The sequence below is a fragment of the Netta rufina genome, assembly GCF_964035555.1.
Source record: "Netta rufina genome assembly, chromosome: 1".
Classification (NCBI taxonomy): domain Eukaryota; kingdom Metazoa; phylum Chordata; class Aves; order Anseriformes; family Anatidae; genus Netta; species Netta rufina.
In genome coordinates this window covers 22,682,885-22,702,914 of record NC_140123.1, presented here as the reverse complement: position 1 = coordinate 22,702,914, position 20,030 = coordinate 22,682,885, and positions in this window count along the sequence as shown.

Below are 20,030 nucleotides of genomic sequence, written 5' to 3'. Positions count from 1 at the left end.
ATTTCTGTATAGAGTTCATGAAGTGCCTTGTCTTAAAATCTTCTGCAGCCGACAAGTTTCCATGGGAGCTTTGCACACAAAAGGCTTTGTCCGAACAAATCCTTGGTGCTGCTGTTGCAGATGAAAGGCATGAAATGATATATGTGAAACCGCCCGATCGGACAAATATTTCCTGGCAAAACTAAAGGGAGGAAAGGATCCAAGGTCCCTGGACAACTCTGAACAATTTTTGCAGATGTCTCCATTGTGACGGGGGGCAATGAGAAAAGAAGGGAACAACGGGAAGATGCATTGAGCCGCTTACCTCTTGATTAACACACCTGAAGGGTAGCGGCTGTGATTGAACACGAGGTCCTGTGCTGAAGGCAATAACAGAAACACGTTTTGACTGGAGGAGAGCAGATAGCTGAAGCTGGATTTTCTGTTTCTTAAAGGAAAGAAAGAAGGAAAGAAAGGAGGAAGGAAGGAAGGAAGGAAGGAAGGAAGGAAGGAAGGAAGGAAGGAAGGAAGGAAGGAAGGAAGGAAGGAAGGAAGGAAGGAAGGAAGGAAGGAAGGAAGGAAGGAAGGAAGGAAGGACGGACTTTCCACTTGTGTGTACAGGTGTACCCTGCCCTATTTCAGCCATGAACTGGATGACATGCCGAGTTAACTCCTACTGAACTCAGTGTTTCCTAGCGAGAGGTCCAAGACCCTCCTCGTCTCTTGCGGATGGTTCTCCTTCCTCACGCAGAAGTGCTTAAAGCCATGAGGATGCAGTAGGGTCACACAGCCTTAGTTTATGGGACTGGACTTATCTGTATGCTGCAGAATGAGCTGATTGCTCCACTTTTGCATGAGCTGATTTGTTTTGCATTCTTGGTATGAATGTTATTCCTTTAGGGGAAAGATTTCCTGACTGCAGTTACATTTGTTCTTATTACGGAGTCATTCCCCATCTCATTGTGCTTAATTTACTTTCCTAATGTTGTCAAGTTTCTTTCAAAATGAGAATCCAAGCTCTGATATACCAAAAATATCAAGCAGGGCTCACCAAAGCCTGGGTAGAGTCACCACCCTGGAGACTAGTGAATTGCTGAAGATAATCTTCTTAGAAAAAGTGAATAATAGAGCTATTTTTGGTTAGTGTTTTAAAATCAGCGTCTGCCTAAGAAGGGTTGCTTCTAGCATAGGCTTCATTGTAATTGGAAAATGGATCCACTAAGCTCAATCATACACATATCCTACAGGCTGACAGCTCACATGCTATTACCTTTTTTTAATGCGGCATTTCTAAGTGATAATTATTTTAATGGAGTGATTATTCTAGTTTGGAGCGTTTCAAGGAAATGCTGATATGGATAAGCACGCGTAACTTTTCAAAAAAATCACATCACATAAATTTGCCCTATAACCATATAGGTATCTGTGATACAATCCCTAGAAAACGATGAGTAAAATCTGTCTTTTTATCTCCATTGAGATACTTACGTCTATTAAACAACGTTCTCCATTCTCTCTTTAATTATTTGTTCTGGCAATAAATCCTTTGGTGTCTGTTTAAGAAATAAACCTGGAGTTCAAAAACTCCCAGTAGGGACTGTGGTGAATATAATTTCATTATACCTAGCACAGAAGACACATTATTCTATTTGCTGAACCCTTTGTAGTCTACTGGGAGAGTCCTGGAACGGAGAGGGGAAAACGCCTCCTTCTACGGGTTGCAATTGGGAACTCATTCGAGTTTAAATTTTGAGACCTGGGATGCCAGTGCCAAATGATTCACTAGCCAGATGCAGAAGAAATGTGACCAATTTTCTTTCGTGTTTGTCAGAATTGTCCCGGTCCTGTTTTGTTTGGGCACAGGAGCTGGTACTGTGGTGCAAGGTCACTGGGTGAGACAGAAAGGCATAACCATAAGAGTTGTTCACACCATGTCTGTTGGGAGAGAGATTCCCATAAGGGGAAATGCCCCTGCCAAGCAAATCGCAACGAGTGGATACCCAAGGAATGAGAAGATCGACTTTTCAAGAACCATCAGGTTGCTGGTGCCTCCACTCCTCATGGTGAAGGCTGGGGCGGGGGTGGATATGTCTGTGCTGGCTCATTTCCCACTCGCTGACATTACAGAGTAGGGGATTACCCGAGGATTTTCCCTATTCTGAATGGCCACGAAGGTAGGTGTGTCGGTGTGCTCCCTCCTTAGGGTCACGGGGGAGGACAGCAGATAGGTCAGGGCCTGGCCTGGTCCTGTTTCCTACAACACAAGGAGGGGAGGTGAAGCAAGGCAAGGTGTGGTGAGCAGAGGAGAGCAGAGGAGGGGACTATAGGGCTTCCAGGTAGAAACTAAGATGTTTCTTCGCCTTGTGTCTGAAGGTACAAACCAGCACCAAAGACTGATGGTATTCAGGAGGCCTCCAAATCATCCCTCATATTTTTCCTGTTCTGGTTATGTTCCTATTCCTGATGAGTACATATATATATATAGCTCACAAAGTTGTGATAAGCTGCAGTAAATTCATTTGTAAGAGAGCCTTTCCTGTCACAGTAGGCCATGATGAGTCAGTAACACCTCGTACGTGTAATCAGTTCCCCCCAGACAGGCCCTTACAGTCTCCATCACTGTCTCAGTGTGCTCTGAGAACGGGGAAGACTCAAAAAGCGACGTGGCTATGTGGCATCTTGTGAAAAGTCAGCTCCCTTCTAGCATGCCGTGTCTTGAAAAGGCAGGCTTGATGTGATTAAAACCACTATTAGGAAAAAATACCCACCCAGCGTGGCTGGCTCGGAGCAGCGCGACACCAGTCCGATGTGATGATCTTTGTGTTCCCAGCTGAGACTTGCTCAATGTCCTGAAGGGCAGTGCCTCTTGGATCACGTTCGATCAGCTTGCTTGGCTGAGCAGATCCCAGCCAACTTTTGGGGTTGTGGCTGGTAAATGCAGTCCGAATCAGCCAGCAGCCAACTCTTCAGCCAGATGCTGGCCCCTGGCTTCAGGCAACGGGCTGCTTCAGAGGGCACCTGCTGAGGCAAAAATTTCACCCTGGGCCTTGAGGAACACAAGTTACAGCCTCATGGCACACATCTGGATGCATGGCACTCCTGGGGACAGCCCGATGGGACATCCCAACAGGAGGAGCTCTTTGTGGTCAGCTTCGAGAGCTACGGGGAAGCCTGTGGTGAAATCTCAAAAGCAGTTAAAAAACAGTCAAATGACAGAATTGCTTTCCTCTCTGTGGCGTTGCATTTCATAACCCAGCCATCCAGGCTCACCATGTCCTTTCTCAGCAGAAGAGCTCCTCTTCCATGTTGTGACAAGGGCTCGTTGGTGCTGGCTGAGAAGACGTGAACTCATGTAGAGCATGTGGAGCTCATGGTCATCCTGAAACATAATTCATTTTACTCCCACCTTTTCCTCCATTTCTGAACTTCAGTCAAAGCAAAGCAATGCAAAGATTGCAAAGTGCCAGTTATTTGGGGGAAGTTTATTGAAGTAAGTTGGTTGCTGTGGTCCTGTCTCCTCTTCTGAGCTTCATTGTGCTGGGTTTGTACTGAGGGAAATCAGGTAGGTTATAGTAAATAACCTACAAGGAAAGATGCTTTTCCTAATTGTTACCAAATCTCCTGGGCGGCAAGTGGGGAAAGGAGCAGGGAGGAGGATCTGGGTGTCATTGAGCCTGCCAGGCTTGGCTGTTTGCATGGGTATCACTCTTTTAAGTCCTGTAGTGACAACTCACATCACATTACAGCTCAGAGATGCACAGTGTGCAGTGAGGTAACTGCAGAAACCGAAGCCACACAGGGTCTGTTGGCGAGCCATGCCTTGCCTTCAGCTTCCCAGCTTGAGCTGGGATTCTCATTAAGCCTCTACCATAAGCCTGGTTCTCTGCTTAAATTACAGCTTGGCTGTGGTATTTATAAAGCTTTAAACCCAGCAGATGTCCTCCCATGTAGACACCATCTCAAACCATGCCAGTGCTGTGGATATTGACCCTGGCTGCAGGGATCTCTTTGGTACATACAATCTCCTGCCAAAAGGGCAGGGCTTGAGCTGAGCCAGAAGAGGTTTGTACATCTTCTCAGGAGTACCTGTCCCTATTGTAGCTGTGGAACAGGCTGTCCTGTCTCGGGATGAAATCTGGCTTTTCTTCTGATGTATCCCCTCCTCTCCCAAGAGGTAAATGTATTATCTGATTGCTCTTATGTCCTCCATCCCCTCAGCCACTGAAATAAGGCAGCTACCGCAGCACAGCACAAAAAGCTTGTTTGGTTCTGCCTTACTGTCAGTGCAGCCTGCTCTCAGCTTGTTTGGAAAAGCTGCCGCAGAAGCAGGTTAATGCTGATGTTTCTTTAATGGTCGGCGTCAAGTAATAACATGGTTGAAGTTGCCTAGGGGATTAGCTGGACCCTGCGATGTCTCCTGCTGCTTCTTGGTGCTCTTGGCTTGCGTATCTGATGTAATTGCTTTCCCTGGCATCAAATCAGCGTCGAGTTACAGCCTCGCTGACACCCAGTGATCTCTCCCAAAGCAAAAGATAAAAATAAAATGAAATGAAATGAAATAAAATAAAATAAAATAAAATAAAATAAAATAAAATAAAATAAAATAAAATAAAATAAAATAAAATAAAATAAAATAAAATAAAATAAAATAAAATAAAATAAATCCTGTAGCATTTAATCTTGAAACCTGCTGGTGAATTCACCCCTCGGTGCTGGTGCGTGCAGGGCTGTGAAAGCTTCTTCAGGAGAATCAACCTGACACTGGGAAAAAATAAAAAATCCTGTCTCTCCCGAAAGGGGATAAAATATGAATTCAGGTTGCCAGCATCAGCATTCTAGGATTTTGCTTTTTCAAAGTTGTCAGGTTGATGGAAAACATATTTTCAGCCCTTGGCCCATCAAATACAGAGCAGGGCTGTTCTGGGAGTTGTTTGTCAGCCTGATCCTTGCCTAAACTGCTTGAATCTTATTTTCCACTTGGGCTAATCGTCTCCAGCCTTGCAATGGGTGGTTCTGGAGCCAAGATCTGGCAGCAGGAGCACCCAGACCTTGCAGGCATTGTTAGAGCTGGGTTCCTGCGGAGGCTCTTCACAGAACACTCTATTTCTAAGTTTCCACTGTTGTTTCCCCGCTGTCACCATGCAGTGTTTTCTCCTTTAAACACAAACTGCCCATCTTGGTCTGGTCTCTGCAGCGTGTTTCTCATCAGCTTTTAGTAGTCCAGCCTGGGGAACTGCAGCACTTCTGGGAAAAAATCCCAGCAAAAAGCCCTCTCCGCCCGCCAATAAATCAAAAGCTCGTGCTCCAACACCCTCTGGCAGGAGGGTGCAAGCATGGCTTAATGCACAGGGGGAAGGAATCCCAGGAATACACTGAGAATAATAATAAGAGGAGGCTCCTGATTACGCATTCCTCAGCAATAACAGTGCTTTAGAGGGGCTCGACAGAGCTACTCAGGGCTTGCTGCTCCTCTTACGCAGTGCTAAAAAGCTCACCAGCTAATGCTGAAGGGAGCAGAGGCTGGCAGCTGTCTTAGCTCTGTGAGTTTACTGACCAGCACGTGATGCCACATGTGAAATAAAATGGAAAATACCCCCAGTGCGAGAGGAAAAGCCGTCCAAGGAAAAGGAGCAGCACAGGGAGCTGCAGGCTCTGTGGCAAGCACAGCAAACAGAGGCAACGCGCGTCTCTTGGAAAGAGATGCAGAACCTGCAGCGTCTGCAGCACTTGGCAGCACTGACGGAGGCTGCCAGCAGCTCCACAGCACACGCGGGTGATCAGCTCCAAACCGAGCTGTGTATTTCTTTATTTTAAATTGGATGCCCAAATCTGCATGGCGGCAGACACAGTTTTATTAACACACAGAAAGAGAAGCTGGTGATAACAGGAGACGTGCAGCAACACACAGAAGCTACGTGAATTAATCTACCAGGGAAGGGTGTGAAATGCGAGCTCAGATGAGTACCTAAGAGAATATAAATTTGTTATATTTGGGGACGTCTATGCACAGGAAACTATTTGGGAAACCATACGTACTGGATTTCAACATAAAGGATGGGTACTGTGGAGAGAGGAGACTGAAACAAGTCAGAGATTAGAACAGAGCAACTACACTCGATGCCGTAACTTCAGCAGGTCTCTGGCAAGGCCATAAAACCCAGCATGTTCCCATTCAGCACTCTCTTTGGGAGACATTATGTTCTCCAGCTGCTGGTGGATTTGTGTTCAGAAGCCCAGATGTTCCATTAGGCCAAATGTCTTTTCTTTCTCTTACTGTGGGGACTGATGGAGACTGTCCTCGTGGGTCTTTGAAAGAGCACATGTAGCAAACAGCCATCAGGTGTAACACTGGGATGAAAGCTGACCGTGCATTTGGGGTAAGAACTTGACCCAAGGCCCCCTCATTCTGCATTTTTCCTACTTCTATGACCTGGGAATACACAGCAGAAGGGGACGAGCCTGCAAAGCAAGCCACTTCGGCACCAGCTGGACTACCCCAGCTAAGGCAAAGAGAAGGTAATGGAAGATAGCTGCGATATGCTTGTCCTACCAGACGGATCTACTGGAAAATGTGTGCCTTGTCTTCCTCTAGCAACACCCGGGGGGTGCACACGACAGAGATGCTGAAAAAAAATGAGATGCAAATCTCATTCAGGTGGAGAAACCAAAGGGATCACCTGAAGCTCCTTGTGATGTAGCTCTAAGGGCAAGAGCAGGTTTGCAGGGTGGCTGCGGGCAGAGCCAGAGGATGGATTTAGCCAGAGGAGATATTTCAGCACAGGGCACAATGCGTTCACCTCAGAAATGAAGAGGACGTTTTTAATCAGCGAAGTTGTTTAATTATGCTGGAAGGTACGCGTTACGATCTCTTCTTGATTATGGCTTGTTACTATGTTTGGCTTGGGAAGAAAAATAATAAAAATGAGACGCGGAGAGCTGTCTCTTTAAGGGAGCCTGGCGAGAGGCAGGCAGAAAGAGCTGTGCTTGCAGAGCTGTGTGTCACACAGCCCCGGGCTTTGAAAGGAGCGTGTCCTGTCACTGTCCTTTGCTCGGAGTGACTGCAGAACATACTTGGCTTTCTGCTATTTAAATGTACAAATGACTGCTCGGTGACTCAATTAATAGCTCCAGTGCTCCTGGCCTCCTGTCTCCCTTGAAGGGCAAAAGCCTGCTCTCTGTGACTATTAATGCCCCTATAACGCTGCAGGTTTGGTCTGATTTTCATCACGTAGCCCTCCAGACCCAGGGCTGCCGAGCTGCTGCTGGCCTCCCGGCTGCTTCTCCTGCATCTCGTGACGTGTGGTCCCTCAGGACATGGCTCCTCCTCGTGCCACAAGTCCCCAATGGTCCCAGGACATCATCCACAACCGTGGTGTCATCGGGTTGCTTGCTGAGGGACAGGGATGTTCTTTTCAGGCTCAGTGAGCCCAGCTTCAGGGCAAGGCCAAGGGCCAGGCGGTGGCCCCCAGAGGCACAGGCATTCCCAGCAGCTGATTTTGATCGAGTCTTGTTGTCACACAACGCTGCTTTGGCTTCCAAAGACTGCTAACACCAGACTTGTTTTGGATAAAAACATCATATCAGGTGGTTAGGTATTTTCTGACTGAATTTCCCTCTGCTGGAACATGAGAAAAGAAAAACAATGGAGGAAGACGGAGAGTGAACACCAAGTTCCTTCATTTCAGAGACAGCGAGGGTCCAAGAGGAAAGGGTGAAGGTCTGAGCAATCTAATGATGGCTTTTGCTGCCAGAAAGGCAAATGTTGTTTGTTGAGAGACTGTAGGATGATGCTGTGCTCTGGAGGAAAGCATTAAGTTATCAATGGGAGGGAAAGGCTGGGGGATTTCTAGATGGCACCACGGTTGGGGTGGGAAATAGTAACTCCTCTGGAAAAATAACACTAACAGCCAACCACCATGACATTTCAGGGGACTACACCCAAGACCTGAGCATTAAAATAAAATTATACAACAAACCTAGAAGTAGGAAGTAAATGACGAATGCCCAGAGTGTCCTAAGGCTGCAGAGGAAAGGTGAGATATGTAGAAATATTGGGTTACATCAGGGAAGAAAAAGAGAAATCCCCACCGGGACACAACCCCACGCTGTGTTTTCACTGTCATCCTCAAGTCTGCTGTGAGAGCAGTACTTTCTTCCTGGAGATTGCACAAAATATTCCTTTTTCATTTCCTGGTGGGAGTTGACCATTTCAGAGTTGGGCTGGGAGACAGAGGAGAGGGGGCTGAGGGAAACCCAACAGTGAGTAGAACAAATACTGTGGGCAAAATTTATCTGGGAAAGATGTCCAGATCTGTTCCTCTTTGCTCCTACTTGAGCAAAATATCCTACAGGAGCAGGAGGATCTTTGCAGGGCCACCTGCTGGTGGCTCTACCCAGGGAAATGTGGGTCCCTGAGAAATAACTAGCCAAAAAGAGCCCCTTCTTGGCTCTTGGAAGAGCTACAGACCATCAGCCAAAACTCAGGGATTCCCGGCTGCCAGTCTGTGGAGTAAGGGCAGAAATGAAAGGGATGTAGGGTTTCTGGGAGCACAGAGCACCACAGGCACCAAAGAGGAAGGAGGGATGATGCTTTTTTGGTGATGGGACTTGCAATGACATACGTGAGGTGGCTTTGCTCAGATACAGACTAAGGTGAGCAGGTAGACTGGGAAGGTTCAGGCTGCTGAAGGCTGTGAGCTGGTAACCCCAGCTGAAATAGTTTTGGCTGAGAACAGAAAGTACCTGGCTCAGGTCGTTGTGGGTCTGTAGACACAGGAAAAGTTGCTTTTTTTTCAAAAAATTGAAAGTTTTCTGAAAGACAGCAAGGTCTAGATATGGGAATGCAGTAAAAGAAAGATCAGCTTAGAGGAACAAAGATCAGGGAACCAGGTACAGATTGCAAATTTATAAGGCCAGGTAATTTATGGCTTAGGTATGTGAGAACCAGGAGCAAGGGACAAGAATCTGAGTTGTGCAGGGCAGTGACCCCACTCCTCATGGAGCAACAGGGTCTGCAGTGTGTATAATTTTTGTGGAGGAGACCTCTGATATATGCTAATATTCAAATTCCCTGTGTCCTATGGTATAATTAAGCAGGTTCAAGCAAAAACTGCAGTCATGGCTTCTTTTTTTTTCAGGTAATATGCTGCGTCTGGAAATTTTTGAATAAGAAGGAGAATTCTCTTCACTCAGGAGCATTTTTCAGGGTCACATCTAGGTAGGTCGGTCTCCTGACACCAAGAGCCAGCAGCTGGATTTCAGCAGGTATCCCACTGTGTGTCCATGCTGAAGGTATTAGGAGGATTTGGCAGTCTTTCTGCTCAGCATCTGACCTGGCCAAGACGAGGGAGACAACGTTAGCCCCAGCAGCAGTTTTCAGACTGTTTGCATCTTGTTGAAGCCAACCAAAACACCTCGTTTCACCGGGGTATGGGCTTTGGGTGGCAATGGTTTTCCCCTTACATGTTTACTACATTGCATCATGGATGTGACATAATTTCTGGTTGAGAAATAACACCTACTCCTCTAAAGAATGCACGTCTTCGACACTTGCAGGGTTTGGGGTTTTCTTTTTGCTTTATTTTAATGTCAGCAAAGGGGATTTTGGAAGGATTTTGTTCGGGATTTAACAGGTTTCTCCATCAGACCACCGGGAAATTCCACCTTGGCTAGGCAACGCGGCAAGAAATTAAGATCTGCAGATATTTAGGCATTAATAACCCACTCAAAATCGCGGGATTTAGGCGGTTTCTCCCCTCCCTGCCGTCCCCTGGGGCCCGGCTCCTGCTGCTGGGGCTGAGGGGGCCGAGGCAGGCCCCGCAGCCCGGCCGGGCCGCACGGGGGCGCCGCAGGATGGCGGCTGTGGCCCGGGGCTCCCCGCGGCCTCCGGGGCCGTGTCAGGGTTGGGGCTCTCCTGGCTCGTTTCGTGGAGCTCAGCCTGCATGAAGGGCTGAGAGCTGGGCTGAGGGGGCCTGTCGGGGTTTCACTTCTCATGGGGTGAAATCTCCTCGTTCTTGTCCTCCTCCATCTCCTCGTTCCTTCCCCACGCGTGGGGTGCTGCCATCGAAGGCGGACATGAGGTCCTGTCAGAGGAAGGGCATTGCCTCGTTGGGGTTGGGAAGCAGAAGTCCTAAAACCTGTGTACTGATGCGAGGGTGGAAATGGAAAATTGGGAAGCAGCAGGACAGGGTGTGGGGGCACGCAGTGCCAGAACAAAACCATAAAAACAAGGTCTGGGCATGGAAGGATTTGCCACGTAAAAACTTCCGTGCTGACCTAGACTGCTGTCCTGCTTCCAGCAATGGCTGTAAGGGGAGGCACAGTGAAAACTAAGAACAATGAAAGTAAAATATTTTTATTATTCATGTCGTATCATATCATATCATATCACATCACATCATACCATACCATACACCACATATCGCATATCACATATCATACCATATCAATCGTATCATTTCATATCATATCATATCATATAAATCATCTCGTATATATTTTTATTTGCCCTTTAATATTCCCTTTTCCCCAGAAATACTCTCCCAGCCTCCACTTCTCAGTTCCAGGGATTTGCTGAGCTCGCTGTGGTTTGTCCGTAGCTCTGAACAGATCCCTCTTCCAAGTACTGGTCCAGTACCCCTGCATAATTTTTGCATCCAGAGCACTTTTTGCTGAAGAGTTCCACAGAATGACCAGGCAATGTCAGAAGGACCACTCCTTTTGGTTAATTTTGAACCTGTCTTAGTGTCATTTGACAGCTCCTAGTTCTTGCTTGGGGAAACAAGCAAACACTCTTTTTATTCCCTCATTGGATCCACTTTTTCCACAGAAGGCCAACTGTGTGCTGGGCTGCACCAACAGAGGGGTGGGCAGCAGGTGGAGGGAGGGGATTGTGCCTCTCTGCTCTGCCCTGGTGAGGCCCCACCTGGAGTGCTGCGTCCAGGGCTGGGCCCCCAGACAGATGTGGGGCTGTTAGAGTGGGTCCAGAGGAGGGCCACGAGGATGGTCAGAGCTGGAGCACCTCTCCCATGGGGACAGGCTTAGAGAGCTGGGGAAGAGAAGGCTCCGGGGTGACCTTATTGCAACTTATTAATACTTAAAGGGGGCTTATAAAAAAGATAGAGAGCAACATTTTGCTCCATCAGATAATGATAGGAAAGGGGGGAATAGTTTTAAACTAAAAGAGGGTAGGTTTAGATTAGAGATTAGGAGGAAATTCTTCACCCAGAGGGTGGTGAGGCCCTGGAACAAGTTTCCCAGAGAAGCTGTGGATGCCCCATCCCTGCAGGTGCCCAAGGCCAAGCTGGATGGGGCTTTGGGCAATCTGGTGTGGTGGGAGGTGTCCCTGCCCATGGCAGGGGGTTGGAACTAGATGATTTCAAGGTGGTCCTTCCAACCCAAACCATTCTGTGATTCTTTGATTTTCCCACTCATAATTTCACAGCTCTGTTTGCACAATTTTATTCTGTCATCTTGTTCTGGAACCCAGCAATTCAGTCCCACTTAGTCACTCCTTAAGTGTAAATCATTACTTATCTTTACTATTCATCCTGCCCTTCCCTGAACCATTCAGGTTCTGCTATTTTCATTTTTGAGATGTGGGTACGGTTTTCAGGATGTGGGCAAACCGGTGTGATAACAACGCTTTCTGCACTGTTCTCTCTTCCTTTCTGAATAATTCTTTGCATTGGATCATTGGATTTGTTTTCTTGAGCATTGACGAATGATGATACAGTGACAGATAATAAAGAAAACTGAGACCAAGCAGGAAGAAAACTGAGTGAATTGAGTCAAAATCCTCTGGGAAAGGTATGGTAAAGTAGAAAAACGGGATGGTGTTAGAGTTTTTTTTTAAACTCTAAACCTTTAATGTGTCTTCAATATCAGGAATAAATATTACTGGCAACTGACAGTAAGCAAGAGCTTAATATTCCAGCTGCAAACTCAAGAATAAAGAGCTGTGATAACACACTTATTTATCCCCACAAGAAAAAGGGGTTGTATTAGGGGTGTAGTTTTGGTAGTGAACATATTACAGAAGAGCTGGTTACACTAAGTAATTTTGGACCAAGGTGTTGATAGTGTTTCAGTGGAATGGGATAAAAAGCATAAAAAATATCTTTCTGATTTCTTTCTTTCAAGTGCCAGAAGTCAAGCTGAGTTAGACCTGCAAAGATCTGTGAAGATAAATGCTGAAAGGTTTGGTATCTGTATAAACAGAAACAAAATAAAAAAGGCGGAAATAGGGCTGCTGTGTACAGAGTAGGGCGCCGAGATCAAACACACTATTTGGTTCACACTTAGATCAAGGGCCAGACCCAAGAGGGTACGCAGGGATGTAATGCTGGGAAGTTAATTTAGCTCTGGGAACAAAATCCACAATGCTGAAGAAGATGCCTTAAGTCGTTTGGCTAGTAAATGAAAGAAAGTAACATTCCCAGGACTTGAATATAGGGCAACCTGTATGGTGCCTGAGCTGCTCGTGAGGTTCTAGGTCTGTAAGAAGGTGTCAGCCTCCCTGGCTACACCTGTGTTCGTACCTAAAGCATTGTTAGGGGCCAGGGTGGTATTTAATAGTTCCTGCTTCAGGTACAATTTGTCCAAGACAGCCTTCTGCCCAGCAGTGAGGGGGCACAGTTCATAGGATAGCGTGGGGTCGCTCCTCTCAGTGATATGTTTGAAGGTGGCCACCTTCTTTTTGACTTGCTTTGAAGAAGAAGAGGGGTTTCCTGTGTGGATTCAGGCTGTGATGTGCAGCTTTCCCTTAAGGACAGAGAATGGGGGACCGTCCATTTTATTTAGTATCATAAAGCTAGCTTCTGAGATTGGGATGATCTAAATGACTGAGATGTTTCCGAGGTATCTTGGATGGCCTCAGTAATGTACTCTGTAAAGGGGCCATTAACAACCTCAACAGTGTTTTTTTCTTAAATTAGTAGGAATTCCCCTTTTAGTGTATTCTGAGTTTCTTGTACATAACTGAATCTTCAGCCCTTCTCAAATTAGCTCCTGGTGTAACTAGGTCTTTAGTACTATCAGGAAGGCGGGAGCCATTTAATCAAATGGCATCTGAGCTAAATCAGCCTCCAATTTGGAGGAGGATTTGGATCACTGCTCTGAATTTAGAGGCCTTTACCAAAGTTGCATGTTAGGTTGTCAAGTTCTTCTTTAGATGTTGTCCTAAATGTCCAAAGTTTCCAGCAAGGGTATTGAGAAGGACAAAATCAGCACTGGAGCAGGAATGTGCACAATCTATGATGAAACTGTTGGAAGAGAACCCGCAGGCTTGTACGCTAGCTGAAGAGCAGGTCATCTCCATCCCAGAACTGTGAAAAGATGTGAGCACATAATTGAAAATCTGGACATCAGGAATTTTTACTTTTTTTTCACAGATTTTTAAAATCACAGGTAGTACAACACAACCAGATGAGTAGCAGGGGGTGGCAAATGGGATGCGACACAGATTTTAGCAGTAGAGAAGATATAAAGACATAGTTAGAAGAAAAAGTATGCAAAGGTATGGATTTAAATGAAAAATAGAGCTCAAAGACTGGTGAGATTTCAAAAGGAGCCCATATAGTCTATTTGATTAAAGGAAATCACTTTATAGACCAGAGAAATGTAGCATATCTAATCTACTTGGACTTCAGTAAAGAAAATGATATAGCACTGCCTTGGAAACTGGTTTCAGGAAAGGGTTAGTACATGAAATAAGTGATAAGGAGGGTGAAAAGCAGTAGAGCTAATGAGAGGAAGATGACATTGACTACCAACCTGGAAGAAAGTTACTAATGAGATCCTTCAGGATCTTGGGATCAGTTTTATTTTGGTATTTCTTTTAATGCATTTAGCACCAAAAGCCAGATTGGGTTGGCAAAACTTGCTTAGATCAAAGTTGGGAGATATCAAAGTTGAATATCTTGGAGTTTATTACAGCTCTATGAATTTGACTAAGATGAAATGAAATATTATGTAGAACTACAGGATAGCCAGATGAGTTTCTATGAGCCTGAGACTTGTTATCTTGAGACACATGAGTTGTTCCAGTAAGTTAGGCAAGTACTGTTTACAGTTGTCCAAGTCATAGGCAAGAACGCCTTTAGATGTAGTTGTGGCCTTTCCGTTTCCAGATTTTGGGACTTCCTTAATGCTGCAGCGATTCTGCTTGGGTTAGGCAAGTTAATGAACAGTGAGTGGTGGTGAATCATCCTGTGAAGAAAGGCACTTCCTACCTGGAACTATCCTCATTATTTTTATTACTATAGCACCAAAAGACTTGGTAGTACGATGCGGTTGTTTTCATTTCTGTACACAGCAACTGTCTCTTCCAAGAACTGACTGCCTGAAGCTGTATCTATACCATAAAATGAGAAAGGGAAAGTCTTTGGGCCTGAAACCAATTGGCGCTGACTGGCTCATGGCTACACATCTTGGGCTAGCTCCCTCTCTGTGGTAGGTTTGTGTAAGAGGAGTGGCTGGAGTGACCCAAAACAGCCAAGAAGTGAACTAATCAGTGCGTGGTGTGAATGCCCAGGCCTGAGTATCTGAGCTCACTCCCATGCCTTCTCTTTTGAGCAGCATAGCTGTATCCTAAGAGACAGCTGGAGACAAATGGGGGTGGCATATATAACAGCCACTGTCTGTTAGAGGAGAGGATGTGAACTCAGTACACTTACCACCACCCTTCTCAAAAGTTCTCTTCAGTCATCGATGCAAAGGACACACCTAAAAAGAAGAAAAGAAGGTGACTGTGGCGATTTCTTGCACGCTAAGGAAGGAAACTCAGAAGTGTTAGTCTGAGAATTTGCCACGTCGGTACTGTGGAGTGGCACCACGGAGCATCAGAGGTGGAAATCAGTCTGTAGATATCAAAGGGAATATGGGGACCTGAAAAGCCTTGTACAGGACAGACCAGCAGATGCTGATTGGTATGAAATTGCAAAGAGAGATACTTAAAGGCTGCAAAGAGAGAATCATGTAGTCTGCACCAGGCTAGGAAGGGGGTAATTTTGCAGCATTTTGTGTGGATATGAGCAGGGTGTGCCAGAGTTTGTCAAGGCAGAAGAAAAGTGTTACAACAGCCAAGGCATAAGAAAGGAAACTAAAAGAGTAAGAAACCAAATGTGCAATGGACTTTGGTTTCTTCCAGTCAGAAGAAAAAAATTCCTTAATCACTAGTTGTTTGGTCTAGAAATGCAAAAAACACCCAGCCAACACCTTCCGCCTTCACACAGACACTCTGTAAACACTGGTGCTTACTGTAAAACCCAAACCACCCTTTCCATCCTCTTCCAGTTTCCTAGCTGAGAGTTTTACCTGCAGAGATGGAGTGGGAAAACCTCCCACCTGCACATTCAGTGAAGTCACTGAAATATGTAAAATAATCTGCGAGACTTGGATGTAGCCTGGATGTGTGATCTGGGAACAAAGGAATTAAATTTTTTTCTTCTCCAAATTCAGTTGAAATTTGTCAGGGTACCAAGTGTCAACAAGGAGGTGAACTGGGTCTGGAAGCACTTTCTGTCATTAAAATAATTTAGTTTATCCTAAAACACAGCGTTTTGGCCAACTCAGAATTGTTCCCATGCATAAATGTGGGCTGAAGTTGATTTAGGTCTTGAGATAAAGAGAAAAAAACCCACAACATTTAGAATCTCCCTTTCATCTGTAACTGGACATATTCATTTGGGGTCCCGAAGGTCAACAACTCTGTCTGGGGTTGACTTGAACCAGTATTTTGAGTCTAGAGGAATGTTTTCTCACCGAGACTGAACTTAGGGATGCCTCTTGCCTGGCTTTACTACTCTTGGCAAAGGAAATCCAAGCGAAACAAAACCAACCAACCAACAGACAAAACCTGGACATCTTACGGATCCCCTTGAATCCTGACTTGAAATGAATTGTAGGAATTATATTTGCTCTTGTTTGCTTATCATAGGATTCAATTCTTCCCCAATCCTAGGGAAAGAGGTTTTCCATCAACTAGAAGGAGGACAAAGGCCCGGCAGAGTAGAATGGCCAAATCCCAACACATCATTTGAAAATTCAGGTTGAAAACTACTCAGTGGGTACTTTACGTGGAGTTGACTGGAGACGGAGTATCTCTTCAGGTGTTAAAATAAATGTATTATCCACTTATAGGGCATTAATGCCTGGTCCTGTCCTACAGATGAGTGAGATACTGACGGGCTCAGCTACAGACAAATTGGCTCCAGGAGGTGATAAGTTGCAGGTTCTTGCTGTGTGTGGGATGGCATAAATGCAACATGATTTAGGGATCAAGGAGTCAAGAGGAGTCTATGGTAAGAGTGTATGTCTGTATATTTTATATGTCTTGAATAGTTTAGTTCTGAGGATTTAATTTTTTTTTTACCGATTTTAAATGAGGAATTCAAATTTCACTAAAAAAAATAATAAAAAGGCAACAAAAAGACCCAGCAAAATTCTCTCAAAATGAAAACTAACCCACCTGTTCCACAACACATGGAAAGTCCATTTCAGTCAAGACTATTCCTCAATGTTTTTGCAAACATACAAAGCCAAGAGGACAACATGTGTATGCCACGGACACTGCGGTTTTCCCAAGAAAATTGTCTTAGCTTTTCTCGGTATCCTTTGGCATGTCTGGATGTACCCTTTCCAACGCCTCGCCTGTCAGTGATATCATTTCACAGCTTGGAAAATGCTAAACGACTTTGCCAGAAACAATGATCTTTCAAGAGCAGAAAGTACAAAAGTCTTTTTCATCTCCAGCGCTTTCAGAGAGCACAAAACACATGAATTATATTAACGATTTCCAATAAAATCATGGCCTGCTTCCCCCCAAATAAACACAAGGATGTGAAGGAAGTCCGCTACACCCATTAAATCCTAACGGGTAAAAAAAAAAAAAAAAAAGAGAAAAGATGAATGAGAATAGTAATCCAAGCACTTCAGCAGGTGAAAGAACAACTTTGTTAAGAATGGGACAGACACAAAGCGGTAACAGGATGTTAGCTCTGGTTATTTTAAGAAAAGGGATTGAGGGTGGTGGTTTCAGATAAAAGTAAATGAGTAAAAAAGCCACACATTACACCACCACCTCCCACAGCTTTGTCTGAGTGCATTCCAAGGTGTCCCTTTAGATTTATAGGGAAATTATGAAAATGTATAGAGCACTCTTCTCCTTGCCATTTCACTGTCGTAAGTCTGGAGTGACTCCGTTCTTGGCAGTTGCATCTCTCCTTGTTTTCGGCATTGCAGGAATAAAGCTTGGCCGAGAAGACTGTAAAATCCACTGTCTGATTCAAAGGTGACCTCTTGGCCCAGCTCTTGTTGCATCAGCTTTGTTTGATGCACTTTCTTTTATTCCCGGGTCCCTGAGCTACTGCTAAATTCATCAATGACCGAGCAGAGAAGAAAGAAATGGAATAAACCAGAAGAGGTGAAAAATGAGAGTTTCACTCTCGGCAAGGTAGGAAAGAAGATCCTTCCAGTGAAATGGAAATACCCATTTGTAATTATCCGTCAGTGTTTTTATTTGCCAGAGGTTATTGCTGTAACACTTTCTAGCTTGGAAAAGAGCGAGTCACCCCCACAGCCAAGCAAGAAGAAGGAAGAGACAGCTTAAAAGATCATCCGGGTTCATTTGACTTATCCTGCATATTGCAGTAAGGCACATTTAAAAACTGCCTTAAAGGCTCATCCTACCTGTCAGGAGGGCACAGCAGTGAACTCGTTAATTAAAAACACAAGAGAAAGTAAAATGTATGGGCTGAGCATCACTTCTCTCAAACATAGCACACATCCCCAGATGGGACTGGGAAGTCCCAGAGTGGAATCCCACCCTACAGCCCAAGGGCTCACTCGGTGGCTGCAGGGTGTCTTCTCTGTAAGCAGTACCGTGAAGTCATTGGGAGAAAGGCGTCTGCCATAGGTGGCAAATATTTGTCTTAGGCCAACTGGGTGGTACCTTGCAGGACCAAAGCATAGCAAGAGAAGCATTTATGAGACAGCATTTACCAGCACCCAGGAAGATTCAGATGTGGGAACTGGGAGTTACCACCTCACCCAGAGTAATGATACCACCAGCATTTTGGTTCTTTGCAAGGCAGTGTCTGTTTGTTCCATTATTTCCTTCTGGCACACTGAACTAATTTGGGAAAAGGAAAATCCAGCCTGGCACACCGCTCTTGAAAAGCAGGAGAGCCCTGTTTCAGCTCCTGAGCATGCAAAGTGGGTGCAGCTTCCAGACCCTCCTCTCTCACTCGGATGTTTTTCCTCTAGGGCACACACTGTACATACATATATCTTTGGAGGTTGCAGTGCCTTTTACTGGAAAGCAGGTCCTAGTTCCTCGTTCTGGCACCATGCAGTTGGATAATTTGTGTGTGCTCATGGAAGAAAAGGTGTTCAGTCACTGTAGCCATGAGGGTTTCCCACTTCCATGATGCTCTGAGAGTCCAGCCTGAGGTGGTGCCTGGCCTTTGCAGAACCAAAGCTTGTAAAATTCCCATCTACCTCTCCAGTCTTATTTTTCTTTTCTTTTATTTTTTTTTTCCCTTGTACACATTCTCTTATAGGTTCACTTTTGGCTACATACATTCTGCAGGAAGCTTCCAACTGCTTAGTCACAGTATGACATCCACCCCATTGCCTGCTCTACTGCGCTGTTGTGGTAGTCAGGCCCTGTGTTTGGATTCATCTTCCCCTAATTTCACACATCTAAGTGCCAGAATGGGACCAGTTTCAATTAATTGTGGATATCTGTAATGCAGATACCAACATCTAAGCTCATTGCTGTAGGTGTACCCCCCAGCAGTAGTGTTGGGGAGTGAACCAGAGACTCCTGGGCTTGAGGATATAAGATATATCAGCTGATATATCTTAGGCTTCTCGTTGTCTATTGGTTACAAAGCCTGGAGACTAGCTTGGATGTAGACAGTTCCACTTGCTCAACTCCCGGTGTTGCCACATCTTCTCCAAGGAACCTGAACGGCAGAATGAATAATCTTTCCCTTCTTCCCCTCCTCTTCCATTCCTTTCACATTGCACAAAGTTCACATAACCTATGAAAACTGCCCATCTCACCACCAAGCTTCTTGCTCGCAGCTTCAGATCCTCCTTGGTTTTGTTCACCTGTTATCTTTGCAGCCACATCAGCAGACAGGGCTTCTTCTTTAAGTAGCCAGGATGTCCAACCTACCCATGATACATGATCGATCTGTGCCAGGTCTGCAATTTGTCCTTTGGCTGGAGTTTACTCATCTGTGTGTGTTGGTGCCAGTGATGTCTAGGGCAGAAGACAATGCTGTGAATAATTCCTCGGTGCCATAGATTAAAATGAACTACAATGAGCTGACTGGCTCCTTAATAAAAACAAAAACAAAACCAACAATGCATTATTAAGGTACAATGGATAATCTTTCGATACAGAATATCTTAATTATAGCAAATAGAAGACAAATATAGAATGAGTATTATTATTTTTCTTTTTGGCATGCTATTTGTATCTGGCATTCTTGGGTACCTCAGCTTGGCATAAAAGAGAGTTTCTTTTTCCTGAACAGATTGGTTTAGGGGCCCTAATCTGAGACCACTGTTATCCTTATTTAAATAGCCACATCTTTTAATATGCACAGGAGATGAACCAGAGCTTTAGGACAGTGACAGGTAAAAGTGAACTGCTGCAGTGAAACATTGTTCAAGGGCTTTCTCTGAATGCTTACCCCAGAAATGCTCCAGCCTTCCTCTGTAATCACTAATGAGTGTGGATCTGTCATAAGTGCCATTAAGCAATTTCTTTGTTGTTTATGCCTGCTTATTTGCTGAAGGACTCTTCCACTATTCTGCCTTTGTTCTGCGAAAAAAATAAAACAAAAAAAAACACATAAACAATTCCTTCAGCTTTTCATTAATAAGTGTTTTTTATCAGACTTCTATTTTGGTATTCCCCCAAGCAACTCTATTTGGTTCTTATTGTTAAATGTCAAAATAAGCATAGTATTCCAGCTGAGGTTTCAGCTCTATTCACTACAGCTTCCTAATTACTTTCTATGTCTTACATACAATGT